The following is a 22,159-nucleotide window of genomic DNA, read 5'->3' as shown; positions in this document are numbered from 1 at the left end:
TTCGCAGAGTAGAAAAGAATCAATGCATACAGGATCTGGACTTTCTATTAATGGTAATGGAATCATTTAGAAATAGAATATAGAAATGATTGCTCACTGCGATAATTATAATCAAGGTCAATAAATTTATATATGGAAAATTGCTGAATTGCCAAATATTTAGGTATTGTAATTGTTGGTGGGTGCCATAAGTCAGCTCCAACCCATGCTCCAACCCATAGCACCCCATGCACAACAGAATGAAACAGGGCACTACGGTCCTGGGCCATCTTCACAATCGTTCCTATGCCTGAGCCTATCAGTGCAGCCACTGTGTCAATCCATCTTGTGGAGGGCCTTCCTCTTTTTCGCCACCACTTCACTTTACCAAAGATGATGTCCTCCAAGGACTGGTCTCTCCTGACAACATGTCCTAAGTACATAAGACAACTCCTTGTCATCCTTGCCTCTAAGGAGCACTCCGACCTTACTTCTTTTTTTAAAATCATTTTATTGGGGGATCTTACCATTCTTATCACAATCCATCCATTGTGTCGAGCCCATTTGTACATTTGTTGCCATCATCATTCTCAAAACATTTCCTTTCTACTTGAGCTCTTAGAATCAGCTCCTCATTTTCCCCCTCACTCCCTGTTCCCCCTTCCTCTTAAATGATTAATAATTTATAAATTGTTATTATTTTGTCATGTCTGACACTGTGCAATATCTCCCTTAACCCACTTTTCAGTTGTCCAACCCCCGGGGAGGCGGTTATATGTAGATCCTTGTAATCGGTTCCCCCTTTCTACCTCTCTCCACTCTCACCACTGGTCCTGAAGGATCATCTGTCCTGGAGTCACTATGTTTCCAGTTCCTATCTGTACCAGTGTACATTGTCTGGTCTTGCCGGATTTGTAAGGTAGAATTACATCATGATAGTGGGGGGAGGAAGCATTTAAGAACTAGAGGAAAGTTGTATGTCTTATCATTGCTACCCTGCACCCTGACTGGCTCATCTCTTCCCCGTGACCCTTCTGTGAGGGGATGTCCCATTGCATACTGATGGGCTTTGGGTCCCCACTCCACACTCCCCCACATTCCCAATAATATGATTTTTTTTGTTCTTTGATGCCTGATACCTGATCCCATCAACAGCTGATGATCACACAGGCTGGCGTGCTTGTTCCATGTGGGCTTTGTTGCTTCTGAGCTAGATGGCTGCTTGTTTACCTTCAAGCCTTTAAGACCCCAGATGTTATATCTTTTGATAGATGGGCACCATCAGCTTTCTTCACTACATTTGCTTATGCAAATGCTTTGTCTTAAGTGATCATGTTGCGAAGGTGACCATCATAGAATTCCAGTTTAATAAAGTGTTTTTGCATTGTGGGAGTACTTAGGTGGAGGCCCAATGTCCATCTGCTACCTGGATACTAAACCTATAAATATATGCACACAGATCTATTTCCCCATCATCATATATAAATATAATTACATATGTACATGCCTGTATTTAGATCTCTATAAATGCCCTTTGCCTCCTGTTTTTTACCTCTATTTCCTTTTACTTTCCTCTTGTCCCTCTACCATGCTCAGCCTTCCTTTGGGTTTCAGTAATTCCTCTAGGGTACATTACCCTTGATCAAGTCCTACCAGGCCTCTTACACCCTCCTCACCACTGATTTTGGATCACTTGTTGTTCCCTTGTCCCTGGGTGTGTTAACACCACTTCCTTTCCCCACCTCCCCTTCTCCCATGTCCCCCTATCCCTGAAACCATTGGTCCCGTTGTTTTCTCCTCAGGATTGTCCCCCCCCCCCTATCTTATCTAGATAGACCTGCAGAGATAATAATATCTGACCTTACTTATTCTAATGAAGATTTCTTTGTCCTTGAAGCAGTCCATGGTACTTTGAATATCCTTCTCCAGCACCACAATTCAAATGCTTTGATTCTTCTACAATATTATCTATTTATTGCCCAATTTTCACATGCATGTGATACAAATGAGAAAACCATGCATTGGGTCAGGCACACCTTAGTCCTCAAAGTAACATACGTGCTTGTCCGTGTTCTAAGGAGCTCATGTGCAGCAAATTTACCTGATGCAACTCATCATTTGCTCCCTTACCTGGTGCTTCGATGATCATTGATTGTGGACATAAGAAAAATAAGATCGAGACAACCGGCACTTTTGCTCCATTTATCATAATGTAACTATTGATCCAATTATAAGAATTTGGGTCTTTTTTACATTGAGTTAGACTCCATACTGAAAGCTACAATCCTTGATCTTCATCAGCAAGGGCTTCTAACCCTCCTCACTTTCTCAAGGTGTGTCATGTGGATACCACAGGTTATTAATAAGCCTTCCTCCAAGCCTGATGCTACCCCTTTCTTCATATTATCCTGCTCTCTGATGATTTGCTCAGAACACAAGCTTAGCAAGTCTGGTGAGAAGATACAACCCTGACATACACCTTTCCTGATTTCAAACCATGTAATATGCCCTTGCATTGTTGTCTCAGCTGTCTCTTGATCCACGTACAAGTTCCACATGAGCACAATGACGTATTCTGGAATTCCCATTCTTCTCAGAATTAGACAAAGTTTATTATGGTCCACACAGTCAAATGCCGAGACATGGTCAATGAAACACAAGTAAACATCTTTCTGGTCTCTTTTGCTGAGTCAAGATCCATCTGGCATCACCAATGATATTTCTTGTTCCACATCCTCTTCTGAATCAGGCCTGAACTTCTGGAAGTTCCCTTTCAATGTATGGCTGGAACAGTTGTTGATCTTAAGCAACATTTTTTTGTGTGCGATATCCACGATACCTTTCTATAGTTTGGGCATTCTGTTAGATCACTTTTCTTTGAACCCGGCACAAATATGGATCTCTTCCAGTCAGTTGGCCAAGTAACTGTCTTCCAAATTTCCTGGCACAGACTAGTGAGTGCTTCCAGTGCTTCCGCAGCTTGCTGAAACATTTCCATGGGTATCCTGTCAAGTCCTGGAGCCTTATGTTAATGCATTCCGGACAGCTTAGACGTCTTCCTTGAACACCACTGGTTCTTGCTTCTATGCTATCTCCTGAATTGGTGGACTGTCAACTAGTTCTTTTTGGTACAGTGTGTGATAGTAGTTAAGGTTTATTGTGCCAACCTGGCCAGTAAGCACATGTGGGTTTAATTGAAGGGCAGAGAGATAAATGGCTCAGTGAGCCTCGCCTTTCTTGTTCTCTGATGGTTGGACCATGGTGCAGCTGCCTTAGCTAGTTCTCTGCCTCAGCTGGCAAGGCTCACTTCCTGAGAGACATCCCTGAGGAGAAGCCACATGGACCTACCGTGCGGCAGCCCTGGGTGCTGGAGCAGCTGCGTGGAGACCCCTGCCAGCGCTGAGATGCTTACACGTTCACTGATTCGGCTAATGTTGGACTCATGGGCTTGGACAGCACTGGATTGGGATTCTTTCTTAATGTATACTTACCTTTTATATAAAACTCTCTCATATACATATGAGTTTCTGTGGATTTGTTTCTCTACTTTACCCAGACAAACTCACAGTGACTGTGTGTTCTTTCCATCTTCTCTTGATAATTTTTGTTTGTTTCCAGAACAATTTATTCGTTAAAATCTATTCAAGATGCCATCAACAGTTCTCCTGTGTGTATTGAGCTGATAAACAGACATTTAGAGGATTGAACAAGATCTGCATTTAATAAGTCTGTCTTCATTTTCACCACATGGTATTATACACGGTCATCTGTTGAAGCATTTAACAGATCTTAGTTTAAGAAAGCCATAGATACTGTGAGCTCTGTATCAACTGGTGGATAGTGAGCTCCTTTGTTTTTACTTAAAAGCCTCAACTTCACCGCAGAACAAAGAATGTAGGCCGCATAAAGCATCATCGGTCACTCGTAAAGAACAGTATTGTTTCTATAATTGGAAGCTTTCTGAATGCACGGGTTCTGGCCTGATGCAACCCTCGGTGGTGTGACGGGTCTAGTGGCATCCGGCTTCTTTTTCTCTGCCGGCTTTGAAATCTGGAAAGAGCGCCTCAGCGTCTCATCCACACTCAGCATGGCACCAGCACTGTCACACTCTCCACAGTAATTGGGGGCCGAAAACAGAGTGACCAACTGCCTCTTGGTAAAAAATTCATATCCATCCAGTTCATGCTTATGAAGAAATTTTGCAGCCACTTCCGCACCAAATGTGAAGGATACTCCTCTGTCGTTTTCACCCCAGCCTAAGACGTCTTTATTGGGGCCAGACCACAAAAGATCACAAAGGAGACCTTGAACGGGTACAGCAGTTGGTCGCATAATTGGCCTAATCTGCTCCATAGTTTGAAGATCTGGTGATCAACCTCCACGACAGCAGAATATTTTCTCACCCACGATGGCGGCTATCGGCAGTTAAAGCAGTCTGTAAACGTTTTCCAGAGTTTAATACTGTATCTTCTTTTACATTCATCATAAAATCCACAAATTCTATTGATGCTGGCACATTCTTGTTTCCCTCTGAGAAGAAAAAGTTCTCCGGGTATTTTATGTTGTAGGCCAGTAAGAGGCAGGTAGTCTTCAAGGACTGCTTCCCCCGGTCTATGTAGCCCCCAAGAAATAGGTAGCTGCTTTCTGGTGGGAAAACACCGTACTCAGAGTCGAAGCGAATCATAGCATTGCCCATGGGTGTCACCACATATTTTGAGCGGCGCTTCAAGTTCTAGCAGGACAGGCTGACGGAGAAAGATCTCCCGAGACTTTAAGCAGACTCCTGATTTCATTCTCCTGGAGTTGGACATTCTTCCCAGGCTTGGGCCCTCCCACTTCCAGCAGCCGTTGGATGATGCTGTCAACGTTGAGTTTATCTATATCCGCCATTGCCGTCCCACCGCCTACCCTCACCTGGCAGCACCGACTCACACCTCCTTCCCAAGCCAGGAGCGCAGAGGCGGTGGTGGCGGGGGTGGCAGCAGCCGAGGCTCCCCACCCCCCCTCCGTTGCCCACTCCCTGCTTCCTCGTTCACTCCTCACCAGTCAATATTTAGCCTATAGAATCTTTCAAAATCAATTCGAGGCTTGAATTGTTTCTTGACTTTTTTCATTTTCAGATATGCCAACTGTTTTCCTTTTTGCTTTTCTAATTCTAGTTCCTTGCACATTTGATAATATTTGGCTTAGTCTTGACGAGCTGCCCTTTGAAATTTTCTATTCAGCCCCTTGACTTCTTTTTTTCCATTTGCTTTAGCTACTCTGTGATTAAGATCGTGTTTCAGTGTAGCTGTAGACATCCACTTTGGTCTTTTCTTTCTCTGTCTGTTTAATGACCTTTTGCTCTCTTCATGAATCATGGTCTTGATGTCCTCCCACAGCTCATCGGGTTTTCTGTCTTTAGTGTTTAGTGCGTCACTCTGTTCTTGAGACATTCTCAAAATTCATGTGGAATAGAATCAAGGTTGCATTTTTATTCTTGTGGATTTGTTTTCATTTTCTTCAGCTTTATCTTGAATTTGCATATGGGCAATTGATGGTCTATTCCACAGTTGTCCCTTGGTCTGGTTTTAGCTGCCAATATTGAGCTTCACCATCGTGTCTTCCCAAGATTCAGTCAATTTTATTTCTGTGTATTCCATCTGGGGAAGCACCTTTTGTGTTTTTGAAAAAGGGGTATTTACTGTGAACAAGTCATTGGTTTTGCAAAACGCTACCATAAGATCTCCAAATTCATTTCTATCACCAAGTCCGTTTTCCAACCACTATTACTTCTTTGTTTCCAACTTTTGCAATCCAATCACCAACAATTCATCTTGATTTTAGTATCTATATATATATTACTTACTACGGTTAAAATCAACCATACAAACAAACTCCAAATTTTGAATCCTCGGAACCTCTTAGGGCTAAGCAGCTAATCTCTCAGTCTATCTATTATCTATTTATCTATCTGTCCAATCTCAGGCATCACTCTTTAGATTTTGCCCCATCATTCTCTTATTGACTCGTTACAAATCTAGTCATGCGGTCAGACTACTGGCATTGTTCTTAGTCTCCCTAAAGATTAGTAGTGTGTTTCCAATCTATTTTTTTCAAGTTCTTTTAACTCTTTGTTCTTTTGCTCTTTCAATGAAAATGGTAGTTAGACATTGACAATAGTTGTAAAAGATAAAATGAAACGACACATATAAACCACTTCCCACAGTACCTGGTAATGATAAGTACTCAATAGAGGTTGCCAACATTATGATTATTATATATGCTTCCGTACTCCTGTAACGTACTCCCATAATTTGCCACGGTACTAGTACCAACCAAAATCTCTCAGATCCCAAACCTGTTTCATGCCAACTATAGTTTCTGCGGCCTTTGTTCAATTTCTTGAGAGGGAGAGAGAAATTTTGATTGGTCCCTGATTATCCATGGATTCAGTGCCCTCTGTAGCCAGCAGAACTGGATCTGCTGACTCACATGGCTTAAATGAGATTCATCTCAAGGACACACCAGACTGTTAAACTCACTGAAACACTTAGTGGCAGAAGGTCCAGTGAGCCCATGACATGTGTCTTGCCCCAACGCTTAGAGACTCAAGAGTCCATAAGGGAACTAACAGAGACTCAAACTCTTTAACGAAGACTTGCAAACTGTCTCACTCAAGAGTCTGTAAGAGTTAAAGTGGAAGTGAGGTGGGGTGGGGAACAGTTAAAGGGAAGTTCACTCAGCAGGGAAGGGCCAGCAAGCCCTGGCTGAATGGAAAAAAAACCCCAATAGATTTCAAGCTTATCAACCACAGACATCAAAAGCAGATACCATCAAAATACTTAGAACTGCACTTGAACTACTTAGAAGACAAAACCCAGCCCCCCCCACCCCCAACCACAGTCTTCCTTCTACATCTTGCTGGAGCCAACATGCAGTCTTAGGGCAGAGGGAGGAATGATTGTACTCTCAAAAGACTGAGATAAATCTGTTAAAGCGTTGTTTAAACCATGGGATCACACCAGATAAAAGAAATCAGATTCCATGAATATTTCATTCCTTTCTCCCCAGTAGAGAGGAATTTCTAAGAGCAGCTTCATTGAATAAAGAAACTACATTTTCTTCAGACATCTGTGAGTCATGATTTTGTAACCTTGTTACCTTTACATGAGCCTTGACTGTCAAAATTCTAAACTATCTTCCAAGGTTGCTACCTTGAAAGCAAGGACGACACTGCTTAATTCTCTACCAAAATGAGCCTGACTTCATAAATTCACGATCGAAAACAAACGTCCTCAAAGCCTGGACTCCCAATTAGTAGGTGTGTAAGGAGTCCTGGAAGCATAGTGGTTATGCATTGGGCTTCTAAGCATAAAGTCAGCAGTTCAAATCCACCAGCTGCTTCCAGGGAGAGAGTCAATGCTTTCTACTCTCAATAAGAGTACCAGCCTCAGAAACTCATAGGGGCAGTTCTACCCTGTCCTCTAGGGTTACCCTGAGCCAGCACTGACGATGGCAGTGAGCATACTTTTAGGTTTAACCTGGGAAAAATTACTCAATTCCTCTCACCTATTTCTCCAGCTGTGCTCATTGTCCAGAGGATCTAATGAGATATGATGGTTGTGCCCTGGGTGAAGTGCTGGCATGTGAACAGCAAGGTAGGTGGTCTGAACTCACCAGCCGCTGTGTGGTTAGAAAGAGAAAGCAGATTGCTTCCATAAAGGCGAAACTCACTGCCATGGAGTGACTCTGACACAAAGGGACCCCACCCCGTATGGGCTTTGCGAAGTTACAAAGCTTCACAGAAGCAGACAAACAGACAGACCCATCTTTCCGCTGTGGTGCGGCTGGTGGGTTTGAAATGCCAGCCTTGTGGGCAGCAGTTCACTTCATAATCCTCTGTGCCACGGAGGCCAGTCTGGGGGACAGTTCTACTCTGTCCCACGGGATCGTTGTAAATCAGGGAAGTACTTTAGGCTTTTGACTTAAGGAGCTAGAATCAAATTTAAAAGGGTGTTTTGGGGGGTCATAAAGGTTTCTTAAACTTCAAGTTATTATTTCAGAATACGTAACATCATGTGGATTCTTAATGAATATTCAACGGTCGATAGGTTAGTCAGCATGTCCAAATCTGCGAAGTGTCACAGAACATATGTCCTTTCCTATAAATAAAGCCTATATAGATGCGAGAAAGGAGAAAGCGAAGACAGTGTTGCCTCATTTTAACTTTCTTAAGCCATAGCTATAATAGCAAGGACCCCTGGTGGTGCAGTGGTTAAGCGTCGGGCTGCAATCTGCTTGGTCATGGTTGGAAACCACCAGCAGCTCTGTGGGAGAAGGACTGGGCTTTCTACTCCTGTGAACAGTTCCAGTCTCAGAAACCCACGGAAGGGGGGGGTGCTATGAGTCAGCTTTGACTGAATGGTAGTGAGTGAGGGTGATCTCTAATAACAAGGCTTGCGGTCTTCCTGTAGGAGAGGACCTGCAAGATGATTCCATCCAAAACGCTCGTTTTCCTGGACTCTCTCAGTGATCCAAAGTGTCACTTCTGCAGGCTAACCAGAAGAACGGAGATTCCCGTCCACGAGAGCAACCTTGCCAAAAAAAAAAAAAATGCCTGGCCTCCAATTTCTGAAGATCAGCCACTGAAATCTAAAGGAACACAGTGCTATTTGAACAGACAGAGTGGGCAGCTGTGTTTGTTTTGTTCCCTTATCTTACAAGGTTAAGAAAAGGCCTTAGTGAGACTCTAAGAACAGTCTCCAAAGAGGCTGGTGTTGTAATAGCTTACACATAGGACTGCTAAGTGCAAGGTCAAGGTCAGCAGATCAAAACTCCCAGCTACTCTAAGGGTGAAAGATGAAACTTTATCCTTCCAGAAAAAGATTTCTAGGCTTGGAAATATGCAGAGGCAGTGTTACTCTGAGCTGGGGGCTCATTGCTGTGGATTGGAAGAGACTCATTGGCTCTGAGTTTGTTTTTTTCAAGACCAGTATTGAGTACCAGGTTTACTGTTCTATTTTCCAGTGATCTCTCAACAATACCAAAATATAATTATTTAAGCTTTCTCTAAAATAGGAAAAATAAACCATTTGCATTTGATCTTTACATATTTTCGAAATTGGTTACATATTAATATTTCATTTGACCTTTTATAATACAACGGAGGGACATCATGATCCACACATTGTCACCAGGGAGAACAATCAAGCTCACGTATCTAAGGTAGCACATTCAGAAAATTACATATCTGGTCTTAAGGCTCTCTGTTTTTTTTTTAAAGGAACCTCAAGCATTTCTACAGAAAGAGCAGAAAGAGAGAGTCACTCAATAGCACACAGTAATGACAAGATATCAAAGTCAAAGCTATTAAGCAAGATTTCTGGGTCAGAAAAAACAGCAAGTGAGACTATGTTGGTGTCAGAGCAAAACATCTGAAGGAACGGAAACCAACAATGGGTACTGTTTTGGATGAAGACACACTGATGTTTCTTCATGTTCTTTTAAAAAATAACCCTTGCTTAGGTTGTCAACAAACCATTCTAACCAGGTGATTAGATTTGGTATATATTGTCCCTTGGAGTGAAATGTTACTAAATAGACTGTTATGAGATTTCACCCTAAATTAATTAGAATGACCCATCTGTACTATTTAAAGGAAAATTTCTTCCCTTTCCCACGGGGCATAGAATAAACCAAGTAGGATGGCAATGCCAGGCACAGAAGAGGAGATGCCTAGAAAATTGAATGCGATTTGAGTACCCCAATGAGTTTATTGGGGCGCGGGATGGCTGCTACTGGGTCTTGGAATACTAGTATTTCATTGTCTTTCTAAACCTTTCGAGGTGAACTAATTTTTTAAATCATTTTATCGGGACTCATACATTATCATAATCCATGCATACATCAATTGTGAAAAGCACACTTATACATTCGTTGCCCTCATCATTCTCAAAATTTGCCTTCTGCTTGGGTTCCTGGAATCAGCTCCTCGTTTTCCTTTTTTCCCTCCCTCCCCGCTCTCCCTTCCCTCGTGAACCTTTAATAATTTTTAAATTATTGTTTTATCTTATCTTATACTGCCCGGCGTCTCCCTTCACCCACTTTTCTGTTGCCCATTCCACAGAGAGGAGGTTATATGTAGATCCCTGTGATTGGTTCCCCCTTTCTACACCCCCTTCCCTCCCGGTATCGCCACTCTCACCATTGATCCTGAGGGGTTCATCTGTCCTAGATTCCCTGTGTTTCCAGATCCCAACTGTACCACTGTGCATGCTCTGGTCTAACCAGGTTTACAAGGTAGAATTGGGATGATAGTTGGGGGTAGGAAGCGTTTAAGATACGGATAGGGCAAGATATGACAAAATAACAATCTGTGGATTATCAAGGGCTCATGAGGGAGGGGCTAGCAGGGAGGGAGGGGGAAAAAAAGAGGACCTGATGCAGAGGGCTTAAGTGGAGAGCAAATGCTTTGAGAGTGATTAGGGAAAAGAATGTATGGATGTGCTTTATACAATTGATGTATGTACATGCATGGATTGTGATAAGAGTTGTATGACCCCCTAATAAAATGTTTTTTTAAAAAAGAACTAGAGGAGGGTTGTGAGTTTCATTGTTGCTACACTGAACCCTGAGTGACTCATCTCCTCCCCACTACCCCTCTGCAAGGGATGCCCAGTTGTCTACAGTTGGGCATTGGGTCCCCAGCATGTGCTCCCCTTATTCATGATGATATGATTTCCCCCCCCCCCCAGCCTTTGGTGCTTGAAACCTGGTCTCAGCCCTTCATGATCACACATGTTGGTGTGCTGCTTCCATGTGGGCTTTTTTGCTTCTGGGTTAGATGTTACTTTCAAACCTTTAAGTTCCCAGATGCTATATCTCTCGATAGTCGGGCACAATCAGGCTTTTTCACCACACTTACTTATGTGCACATTCATCTTCAGCATTTATGTGGGGAAGGTGATCACACAATGATGGTGTTTGTTCTTTGGTGTCTGCTACCTGATCCCTTCAATACTTGTGTTCACTTAGGCTTGTGTGCTTCTTCCATGTGGGCTCTGTTGCTTCTGAGCTAGGTGGCCGCTTGTTTTCCTTCAAGCCTTTAAGACCCCAGATGCTATATCTTTTGATAGCCGGGCACCATCAGCTTTCTTCACCACATTTGCTTATGTACATGTCTGTCTTCAGTGATCATGTTGGGAAGGTGGGTATCATGGAATGAATGTTTAGCTGAGCAAGGTGCTCTTGTATTGAGGGAATGCGTGCAAGGAGGCCCGAAGAGGTGGACTAATTTGTTATCCATTCAATAACTATTTATTGAGCACCTGTGCTTTATAGGAATGCTTGGATGCTTCAAAGAGCCACATATCTAACCACTAACCAAAAGTTTTGCCATCCACCAGAGAAGCTTCTGAGGAAAGGCCTGGGGGTCTGCTTCCAAAAGGTCATATCCACGAACACCTTGCGGACCGGGTCTGCTCTGAAACACACAGGGTTGTCGAAGGCAGGACCAAATCATTTGGTTTGGATTTGAGTTCGTTGTGAATTATGAACTCATTTTTAAGATGGGTATGCATTCTAGTGGGGAAGATACAAATAAAGTAACCAAAAAAATCATGTCAGAAAACTAAAATTATTAGGAGGGAAATACATAGGGTCATTAGCTAGATAGGCAGAAGACAGCTTCTCTGTGGAATGATAGTTAAACTGAGTCATAAGGTACGCGAGGTCAAGAAGGCTGTCAGGAGCAGGAATGGAAGGGCAACGGCCCCGTGAGTGCATCTGAGGTGTGTGACACGGAGATTGTGGCCGGCCTGCACTGAGAGAGGCAGCACAGGGTTGACAATAAGCTGGAGAGGCAGTCGGGGCAAGCTCTTCCGTAGACATGGTCAGGGTTGGGGAATTGGTTTCAAGCTCAATGGAACATGAGTAGCACAGGGCAGGAAGGTTGGTGAAGGTAAGGAGACCTGATCCAACTGCTGTTTTAAATGATCACTGGAGACTTGGTGGAGACTGAGTGATAGGACGTTAAAGCATGCAAACAGAGCTACTGTGTACACACGTGTTCCACTCGCTCATGAAGGAGCTGCCTATGGCTCGTGTAGACTAAATTAGTCCGAGGCTAGTGGAGAAAAATCCGTATTGGGGGATTGATTTTGAAGATGAAGGAGAGGCGGGAATGGAGAATAACATCCAGGGGTCTGAGTATAAACTCTCAGAGGATGGTAATACCAAGCCGAGACAAGGAATGCTGAAGATACAGTCGATTAGGGCTTGGGGTGTAGGGAGGAATATTCCAGAGCTTTGTTTTGAATGGGTTATCAATCAACGTTTAGGCAGCTGTGTGGCTGCGGTCAGTTGCTATCCCAGTCAATCCAGATTCCTGGTAGCTTCATGTCTAGGCAGTAGATGGTTGAATATACGTAGAAATGTGGGATACCAAGACAAGATTAGGGTTTGAAACATGAGCTTGGGAGTCAGCAGATACAAGACATCGAAAGCTGAGGGACTGGATGCACGTACTTAGGGTGAAGGGAGATGTAGCAAAGAGATGATGGTCACACTAGAGTCGGATGGCTCAGTAGCATTTCTGTTACATATATGAGGAAGACCTTCCAAGGAACACTGAGAAGATTAATAAGGGAATGGAGGAAAGCAACTGTAGAGGGAAAAAAAAGATTGGCATTGAAGGCTGCTGAAATTTTGACTACAATCGACATTATCAATAGAGGGATCATTGTGAACAAGTCCTTCAAATGTTAAAATGTCTCTTTAAAATTGTTAGCTATGTTCAATAAATCCTAACAGAATGGATGAATAGAAGGATGGGCAAATGAGTACAGCGAAGACAAAATAATAATAATCATCATCTGAGGTCGGTTCTTAAGATGTCTAATTAGCTGTTTAGCCCGGAGTTGACATAGGGTATGAGTCTACCTGTCTGAAAATGCTTCATGGAGACTTGATGGCTCCCTGTTCTGGATATTGCCAGGTACAAGGGTGAGAGTGTGAACTAAATTGCTTTGAAAAGTCTACTCCAACTAGAAGAAATCATGACTCTGGCAGTTTTGGGTAGGCTATCAAAAAGTGAAGCAAATCATTTTAAAGAACTACCTGAAAATACGAATACATATTTTGTTTGTTGAAGTATTCTCCTTGCAGATGAATCCAGTACAGAAAGAGGCTAACCTGGCAGGCGCTTGTCTGTATGGAAACGCTGCCATTTGTGATCTCAGAATGGTCACGGCCCTGGGATTATCACTGCTGTGCACGGCTGTCTTGCTTGCTTTCTGTTAGCCTGACATTAGCCAGCGGACACACGGGTCTACTGAAGTGGATTCTCTATTTCAACAAAAGGTCCTGGATGCCCTGAGCATTCTAAATGACAGAGGGGAGTGAAAGCAAAGGTCCAGGTTGCCCAGAGTCATGTCAGAGGTTTAGAGAATGGCTCTATTTGCTCTCCGTTTTCGCTGCCTTCGCTCGCAGGTATCAAGTACATGCAGATGCCAGCAGGCACCGATAGATGGCAGCACTCGCCGATAGATGGCAGTGGTAGCCCATTGACTTGGAATGGATTCCTATTCAAAGTCACCCTGCAGAAAGGAGTAGAATTGCTCCGCTGCTTTTCCAAGATTATCTTCTTTAAGGCAACAGATTGCCATACTTCTCTCCCGTACAGCAGCTGGCGCGTTCAAACCATCAGCAATTTGGTTAGCAGCCAAGTGCTTAACCACTGTGCCACCAGGGCTCCTTTGAAATAGAGCCAGACGTCGGGATTCCTACCTTTCCTACGTTTTCCTTGGGAGCCCTGGGACTTGGTGTGAGCCTGGCGGCCGGTGAATAATCTCACTCTCCCTTTTCATTTATAAAGTAAGGAAGAGGTGCCGTCCTGGTGTTCACTATCTTATTCAAAACAAGAAACTGCTATTCCCAGGGAAACTTCTAGGGCACATATATTAAAGGGGAAAAAACTCACCCTTTGTCTGCGATCGTTGCCTCTAATGTATGTTGAGTTCTTATCATTTCCCTGCAGCTGCAAGCACAAGGGCAGGATGAGGCCGTCCACTGTGGTCTGTCACCAGTTAAGCGCAGAGGCCCAAAGAACTGCATCTCCACTACACCTTAAATAAAGATAATTTATGCAGAGTAAACAGAAGAGGGAGCGAATCTGCTCAACTGCAGATGGCTTTGCCTGATAGAACGGTGTTGCAGGGTCATTAAACACGGAGGTTCAATGCTGTCACATCAAAATATGGTCTTTTACAAGAAAAATAGCTGAAACCGGTGCTGCCGGGTCTGTCTTCCCACCTCTACTGTGACTGTCTCTCTGAATCACTCTGCAGACTGTAAGAACTTAGGGGACGTCTAGCGAAACTTAGTCTGTCCTGTGGGAATATCCAGCAATTGTCCACAACATTTGTTTAAGCATTCTACTGACTCAAGCAAGCCAGAAAATTAGAGCAAGTGCTTTTCATTTAAAGCCAACTTCCAGAAAAAATCTTTACATAGCATCTTGGGTCCTTCCTATCTCAGCAGGCTTTTAGTGCCTTCCTCCCTGGAGACATGGATAGCCTGGCTCTAAATTTTGAATTAAAGCACACGGTCAGGGGAACTAACTTAGACTACTATGTACTCTTCTGTAGCGTCTTTGTTTAGGAGTGCTACTAAATATCTTAAATTTGCCTTTTAAATAAATCATTCATATATATCATTTAAAAACTAAAAATCCACTAGAAGGGTGAGAGACTTTCCAATGGATAGATTTTTTCCATCTATCCATTTTTTTTCTTTTTATGTATCCTGCTGAGTTGGAACCTATGCAAATAACTACGCATCTATGCCCTTATTTTTTTTCCCTTTTAAACTCTCAAATAAAGGAAAATTCTGTTTGCATTGTACTTGATCTGGCTTTTGCAAATGGCACTGTATCTTGGAAAACTTTTTTTTAATCAATGTGTAGGAAGTTTTCTCATTCAGTTTTACAGCTGCATTGCTTACACAAATCAAAATTAACCAGTTCTCCAATGACGGGCATGTAGATGATTTTCAATCTTTTATGATTGAGGACCATGCTATAATTAATAATCCTGGGATATATCTTTTCAATGTGTGCCAGGACATCTGTAGGATGAATGGTCAGCAACGGAATTGCTGGTCTTAAAGTAGATGCCCCCCCCACACACACTTTAAGTCCTTTCATCAATGTTTTAAAGTTTTCTGCATCTGAGCCTTCCATATTTCCTATTATCTCCATGTACTTTATTTTGAACTTGTTATTGTAAATGGAGTTTTTACTTCCATTATCTATTTCCTAACTGACTGGCTCACGCTGGCATCTATAGAAGTTATTTCTCTCAGTGTGTCAGCCCTGGTGACACAAAGTGAAGAGCTTGAGTGTGAATTCAAAGGTCATTAGTTGGAACGCACCAGTCGCTCCAAGTGAGAAAGAGGACACCTTCCATTAGGATGTATAGTCTTGGAAATCCTATGGGGCCATGCTACTCTGTCCCATGGTTGTCTGTGAGTTGGAAACAACTTAAGGGTAATGGATTGGTGGTTTGCGTTTTATTTATTTGTATAAAATTTATTTGTAATTCTCTACATGAGTAATGCGGAGCCCTGGTGGTATAGTGATTATGAGTTGGGCTGCTAAACACAAGGTCAGCGGTTCGAAACCACCAATCACTCCACTGGAGAAAGGTGAGGCTTTCTACTCTGCAGAAAAGTTAGTCTCAGAAACCCACGGGAATAGTTTTACCCTGTCCTGTTGGGTTACTATGGGTCAAAATTGATTTGATGTCAGTGAGTTATGTACATTAGTAAACTAACTGAAAAATTTTTAATGAATAAGCAGCTATATCTTTACCATATGTAGTCAATCTGTATGTTGGACAAATACATGGAGAAGTGTGATTATATGAAATAGCAATCAGGGTTGGAGGATGACTCATTAATTAATTGTGATCTACAGCTGACACAACCTTGCTTGCTGTAAGTGAAGAGGACGTGAAGTCCTAGCTGATGAAGACTGAAGACTACCTGTAGCCTTTGGTTCATATCTCAACATAAAGAAAACAAAATCCTCCCAAGCGGACAAATAAGCAACATCTTGATAGAAAGGGAAAACATGGAAGTTGCCAAGGATTTCATTTTACTTGGAGCCACGAGGAATCAAATAACATATTACTTTTGGTAAAATTGTTGTAAAAGACCTTTTTAAACTGTTAAGAAGCAAAGATGTCACTTTAAGGACTGAGGTGCTGCTGACCCAAATCATGAAAATTTCAATGGTCTAATAGGCACGTGGAAACTCGACAAGAAAATGAAAGAGCTGATGCCTTTGAATCACGGTGTGGAAGAAGAATACTGACTAGATCGTTGGCTTCCAGAACAATGGGCACATCTGTCTGATAAGAAGTACAGCCAGAAGACTTCTTAGAACATTGGATATGTTATTAGGAGACTGGTCCCTGGAGAAGAACATCACGTTTTGCAAATTCAACGAAAGGGGGAAGACCTTTAAGGAGATGGATTGACACAGTGACTGACACCATTGACCTAGCCTAGAGCAAGGTGAGGCTGGGGCTGGACACAGTGTTTTGCTGCTTCTTATAGGATCATTGTGAGCCAACTACATATCACTCAACAGAAATAACAATTACTTGTCTGGCTTTAATTTTAGGGATCATTTATTGTCTCTAAATGATGCTTATTTTACACTTCTGTTCTATTTTTAAATTTAATTTTCTTCTGTTGTCAAATTTCTCCCCCAAAATACTGCATAGTAGCAATGAACTCCCAAGATTTGATCATAAACCTTAAGGGGACTGCCTAGAGTACTGGCTATTGAATTAAGATTCTTCCACTTTGTCTTGTTGAAATTGTGCAAGTATTCTGATTTCATTACCAACGTTAAGATTTAATGTTTTTTGTAAATTACTTTTTAGAGATTAGTAGATAATCCTATGATTGTTTTATCAATATGATAATTTATAATTCTACATTTACTAATATTTAATCATTTTAAAATTTCTCTCCTAAGCCACACTTGATTTTAATTATTTTAGTCATTCCTGAATTCTGTTTGCTAATATTTTATTTACTGTTTTTGTAAGTGAAACCTGTTTTGTAGCTCAAGTTTGGTGTTACTATCATATTTTACTTTTCAAAGGATATAGAGTGAATTTTTTGTGCTCTGTAACAGTTTCTACAACATTGCCACTGTGGACAGTTTAATTTTGGTAGAATGCTCCTGTAAATCCATCAAACTCTGTGATATTGCTCTATCTTTTATGTAAATGAATCTTTTTAGACTTTTCTCTATTTCATCTTGTGTCAGCTTTGGCAAGTTCATTTTCCTACAAAATTAGCCATTTCTCAAGGTTTTAAATTTTATTTCTGGAGAATCAATTAAGTGGCTTCATTACTCTTTTAATTTTACTTGTTGTTTTAAACAAATTTCCCTCTTCTTGGTCATTACACTAATTTTTTGAGGTGACTTTTTATCTTTTGTGAAAGATAGACTTTCTAATAGTTTATATACATGCATATATTTTATCAAAAAACGAAATTGTGCATTGATTTGCTCTACTCTTTCTTGCTGATGAATTCATTAATTTCTGCTTTTATCTTTTTGAAAAGCTTGTATTGTAATGTTTTCTCCCAGCTTTTAAATTAAGATGTAAGACTTCTTTTCCCTTACTCTTGACATATTTTGAAGTTTACATGGATTCGGTGTTAGTCTGGATACTTCAGGGAAACAAATCTCCAGAAACTCATATGTGTAAGAGAGAGTTTTATGTAAAGGTTAAGTGCACATCAAGAAAACATCCCAACCCAGTGCTGCTCAAGCCCACAAGTCCAACATTAACCCGTATGTCTGACACCAATCCACAAAATCCTCCTCCATCTCACAAAACACACACTATGATGCCAACTACAGGAGGAAAGCCAAATCAGTGAATGTGTAAGCATCTCAGTGCTGGCAGGGGTCTCCACATGGCTGCTCCAGCACCAAGAGCTGCATCAGGGTAGGTCCATGTGGCTTCTCCTTGGGGATGTCTTGCAGGAAGTGAGCCTTGCCAGCTGAAGCAGGGAACTGGCTAAGGCAGCTGCACCCTGGTCCGACCATCACAAAGCAAGAGACCCAAGAACTTGAAAGGCAAGGCTCACTAAGCCATTTATCCCTCAGCTCTTTAATGAACCCCACATGTGCTTATCAGTCAGGTTGGCACAATAAACTAACTACCTCAGATTCTATCACACATTGCTTTGGTTGGGCCTTGTATGTTCTACATGTAGTGTTTTCATGATGTTTGTGTGCTAGACAAGCAATATCTAATATAATATTCTACGATGGTAAAAATATTCTACATACTCACTGTCACATAGTATAACCACTAGTGGCTATAGAAAAATAATTACTGTGGAGTGTGGGAACCTCAAATTAATTTACTGTAATATTAATTAACCCAAATTTTAAATGGCTTTGCGAGATTAGTGGCAACCATATTGAACATTGCATATCACAATTTCTTTTTTTTAATCATTTTATTGGGGGCTTGGACAACTCATATCACATTCTATAAATACACACATTGTGTCAAGCATATTTGTACATTTGTTGCCATCATCATTTTCAAAACATTTGCTTTCTAGTTGAGCCCTTGGTATCAATTTCCCCTCCCTCCAACCCCCCTACACGAACCTTTGATAATTTATAAATTCTTATTTTTGTCATGTCTTACACGGTCTGACGACTCCCTTAACCCACTTTTCTGTTGTCCGTCCCCCGGGAGGGGGTTATATGTAGATCCTTGTAATCAGTTCCCCCTTTGTACCCCACCCTCCCTTTACCCATCTGGTATCACCACTCTCACCACTGGTCCTGAGGGGTTCATCTGTCCTGGATTCCCTGTGTTTCTAGTTTCTGTCTGTACCAGTGTACATCCTCTGGTCTAGCCAGATTTGTAAGGTAGAACTGGGATCATGATAGTGGTGGAGAGAAAGCATTAAAGAACTAGAGGAGGGGGAACCGGTTACAGGGATCTACATATAACCTCCTGCCTGGGAGACAGACAACAGAAACGTGGGTAAAGGGAGACGTCAGACAGTGTAAAATATGACACAATAATAATTTATAAATTATCAAGGGTTCATGAGGGAGGGGGAAGTGGTGAGAGAGGGGGGAAAATGAGGACCTGATGCTAGGGGCTTATGTGGAGAGTAAATGTTTTGAGAATGATGAGGGTAATGAATGTACAAATGTGCTTTATACAATTGATGTATGGATGGATTGTGATAAGAGTTGTATGAGCCCCCAATAAAATGATTTTTTTTTAAAGTAGAGGAAAGTTGCACGTTTCATCATGGCTACACTGAACCTTGACTGACTCATCTCCTCCCTGCAACTCTTCTGTAAGGGGATGTCCAGTTGCCTACAGATGGGCTTTGGATCCCCAGTCTGCACCCGCCACATTACAATGATATGAGTTTTTGTTCTGGGTCTTTGATGCCTGCTACCTGATCCCATTGACACCTCATGATCACACAGGCTGATGTACTTCTTCCATGTGGGCTTTGTTGCTTCTCAGCTAGATGTTTGCTTATTTGCCTTCAAGACTTTAAGACCCCAGACACTATCTGTTTTGATAGCTGGGCACCACCAGCTTCCTTCACCACAGTTGCTTATGGACCTGCTTTGTCTTCAGTGATCATGTCAGGAAGGTGAGCATCATGGAATGCCAGTTTAATAGAACAAAGAGTTCTTGCATTGAGGGAGTACTTGAGTGGAAGCCCAATGTCCATCTGCTATCTTAATACTAACCCTATAAATATTGGCACATAGATCTATTTTCCTATCATCATCATATCTAAATATATTTACATATGTGCATGCCTGTATTTAGACCTCTATAAATGCCCTTTGCCTCCTAGTTCTTTCCTCTATTTCCTTTGACTTTCCTTTTGTCCTGTTATCATGCTCAGCCTTCATTTGGGTTTCAGTAATTCCTCTTGGTTACATTGTTAGGCCCTACCAACCCTCTTCCCATTTTATCCATGAATTAATCGAGATAAAACTCAAAAGCCAAACTCAATGCCATTAAGTCTGATGCCATCTCATAAAACCCCTATAAGATATTTCAGTACTGCCCCCTGTGAGTTTCTGAGACTGTAATTCTGTACGAGAGTAGAAAAAGTCCCATCTTTCCCCTGAAGAACAGCTGGTGGTTTGAACTCCTGAGCTTTCAGCTCAAAGTCCAACTCATAACCACTACTCTGCCAGGACTACTCAATTTAGAGAAAGTTTTTTAAAAATTGTTTTCAGATTGGAAACCTTTAATTACTCAATCATATTATGAACTAGAAGTTGTATCTCATTGTCGGAGAATGTGACCTGTACTCTTTGTAACCTGGGGGTTCATTGAGAAGTCTTTGTTACCCGGTTATTGCCTGCTTTCTTGATACTCAGTCACTGCCATCAAGTGGATTCTGACTCCCAGGACCTTATAGGACAGGGTAGAATTGCCCCTGCGGGTTTCTGAGACTGGTAACTCTTTATAAGAGTAGACATTCTCATCTTTCTTCTGTGGACTGGCTGGTGATTTTGAACTGCTGACCTTGTGGTTAGCAACTGGACTTGTAACGCCCCATACCAGGATCTATCCATCTATCTATCCATCAACCCTAAAATTGTATTTAGAGCTACTGTTTTATCTGTTTTTTGGCACTTAATCTATCATGACTCGTTTCATGTCTGCTTCGTAAATAAAACAGGCTGCAAGGTAGATGCCGTTTTTAAGCCATTTCTGACGCACAGAGATCTTATAGGATGGAGCACAATTGCCCGGAGGGTGCTCCAGGTGCTTCATAGGGTTTTCAAGGCTGTAAGCTTTAGGGATACAGACTGTCACATGTTTCTCTCACTGAGCAGCTGGTAGGCTGGAACCACTGACCTTTTGCTTAGGAGCTGCACACGTCACCACTCTGCCACCATGAAGAGAGGTGCTATTTCATATCTAACACAGGGCGGGTCATAACAATGTGTTTTCATTCTGACTTGTCCCACTTAGCATTTTGAAGTGACTGCCTCTCCACCTTGTCATGGATTAAAGTTGATGATCCCTTCTTTCTGTTCAATTGCATTTGATTGGCTCACTTCGTCCTGCCTGCTTGTTTTCATGATTACTGGAACTATAATGGTCCTCTCACCTGTACCCACAGAATAAGCTTGCCTTTGTTATCCACGCCTTATTGGCTTTATATGAATAGATATGTTAGAGCCATTAGTATTTATGAATATAACAGATACATTTGACCTCGGTTTTACTATTTATTTAATGGTTTGTGTTTATATCTGTTTTTAGAGGTCTTTTACTCTGTGGCCTGTTTGCCTAACTCTGTAATTAGTACTTTCCCTGTTTACTGTTATCTTATTCTAATAGTTTGTTACCTTTACAATTACATTTTTATATGTTTTTACTATTACACTATTTTACAATATTTCAGTATTACAGTTATAATATTTCAGTATTTCACTATTTGGTCCACTTTTATTAGCTTCTTCATATGGTTAATGATCAAATTTAAGTATTCCCTCTTCCTCACAGTAACCCATTTTCAGTTAATTTTCTTATTAAGCAAAAGGCCCAAGATCACTGCCATGGAGTCAAATTTGACTCATGGCAACCCTATAGGACAGGACTGAACTGCCGTTGTGGGTTAAAAATAAAAAGTCTCACATTCTCCCCTTGGAGTGACTGGTGGCTTTGAATGACTAACTTCAGCTCAACTCACAACCACTACACCACCAGGGCTCCCTACTACTTAACTATATACTACTAAACACGCTTATATCTCTTTCCTATGTGTAAGCTTTAGATGATATATTTAATTACAGCTAAGACAGATGGCTCAAATACTCAGCAATTCTACAGTACCTCTTTTGTCCAGCCTTCCCATTTTGGGGTAATCATATCATCTGTCCCTCGTCTGAGACCATGCAATTAAAGTGGTGCACACTGGGAGAAGTACTGCTATAGCAGTAAGCATCGCCTACGGCACCAACCCAATCTCCAGGGCAGTGGTGGAGGTTGAGTTTAAAGACATCGGCAATGATTCCATTGATCTTGCTTACATAATAAAACCCTGATTTAAAGAAAACTGAACATTAAAGCTTAAGTGAATGTCCATATTG

General features: G+C 41.7%; 1 long non-coding RNA gene and 1 pseudogene across 1 annotated transcript in view; both read right to left on the bottom strand.

The window, feature by feature from the left end:
- Window positions 1-22,159, bottom strand: part of LOC142451308 (uncharacterized) — a 166,883-nt gene that overhangs the window by 37,340 nt on the left and 107,384 nt on the right. The gene's annotated exons all lie outside the window — the stretch shown is intronic.
- LOC142451307 (serine/threonine-protein phosphatase PP1-gamma catalytic subunit pseudogene) lies at window positions 3,898-4,869 on the bottom strand (annotated as a pseudogene).

This window comes from Tenrec ecaudatus, chromosome 6 (genome assembly GCF_050624435.1).
Source record: "Tenrec ecaudatus isolate mTenEca1 chromosome 6, mTenEca1.hap1, whole genome shotgun sequence".
In the NCBI taxonomy this organism is placed as follows: Eukaryota; Metazoa; Chordata; class Mammalia; order Afrosoricida; family Tenrecidae; genus Tenrec; species Tenrec ecaudatus.
This window is presented reverse-complemented; position numbering and strand designations above follow the sequence as displayed.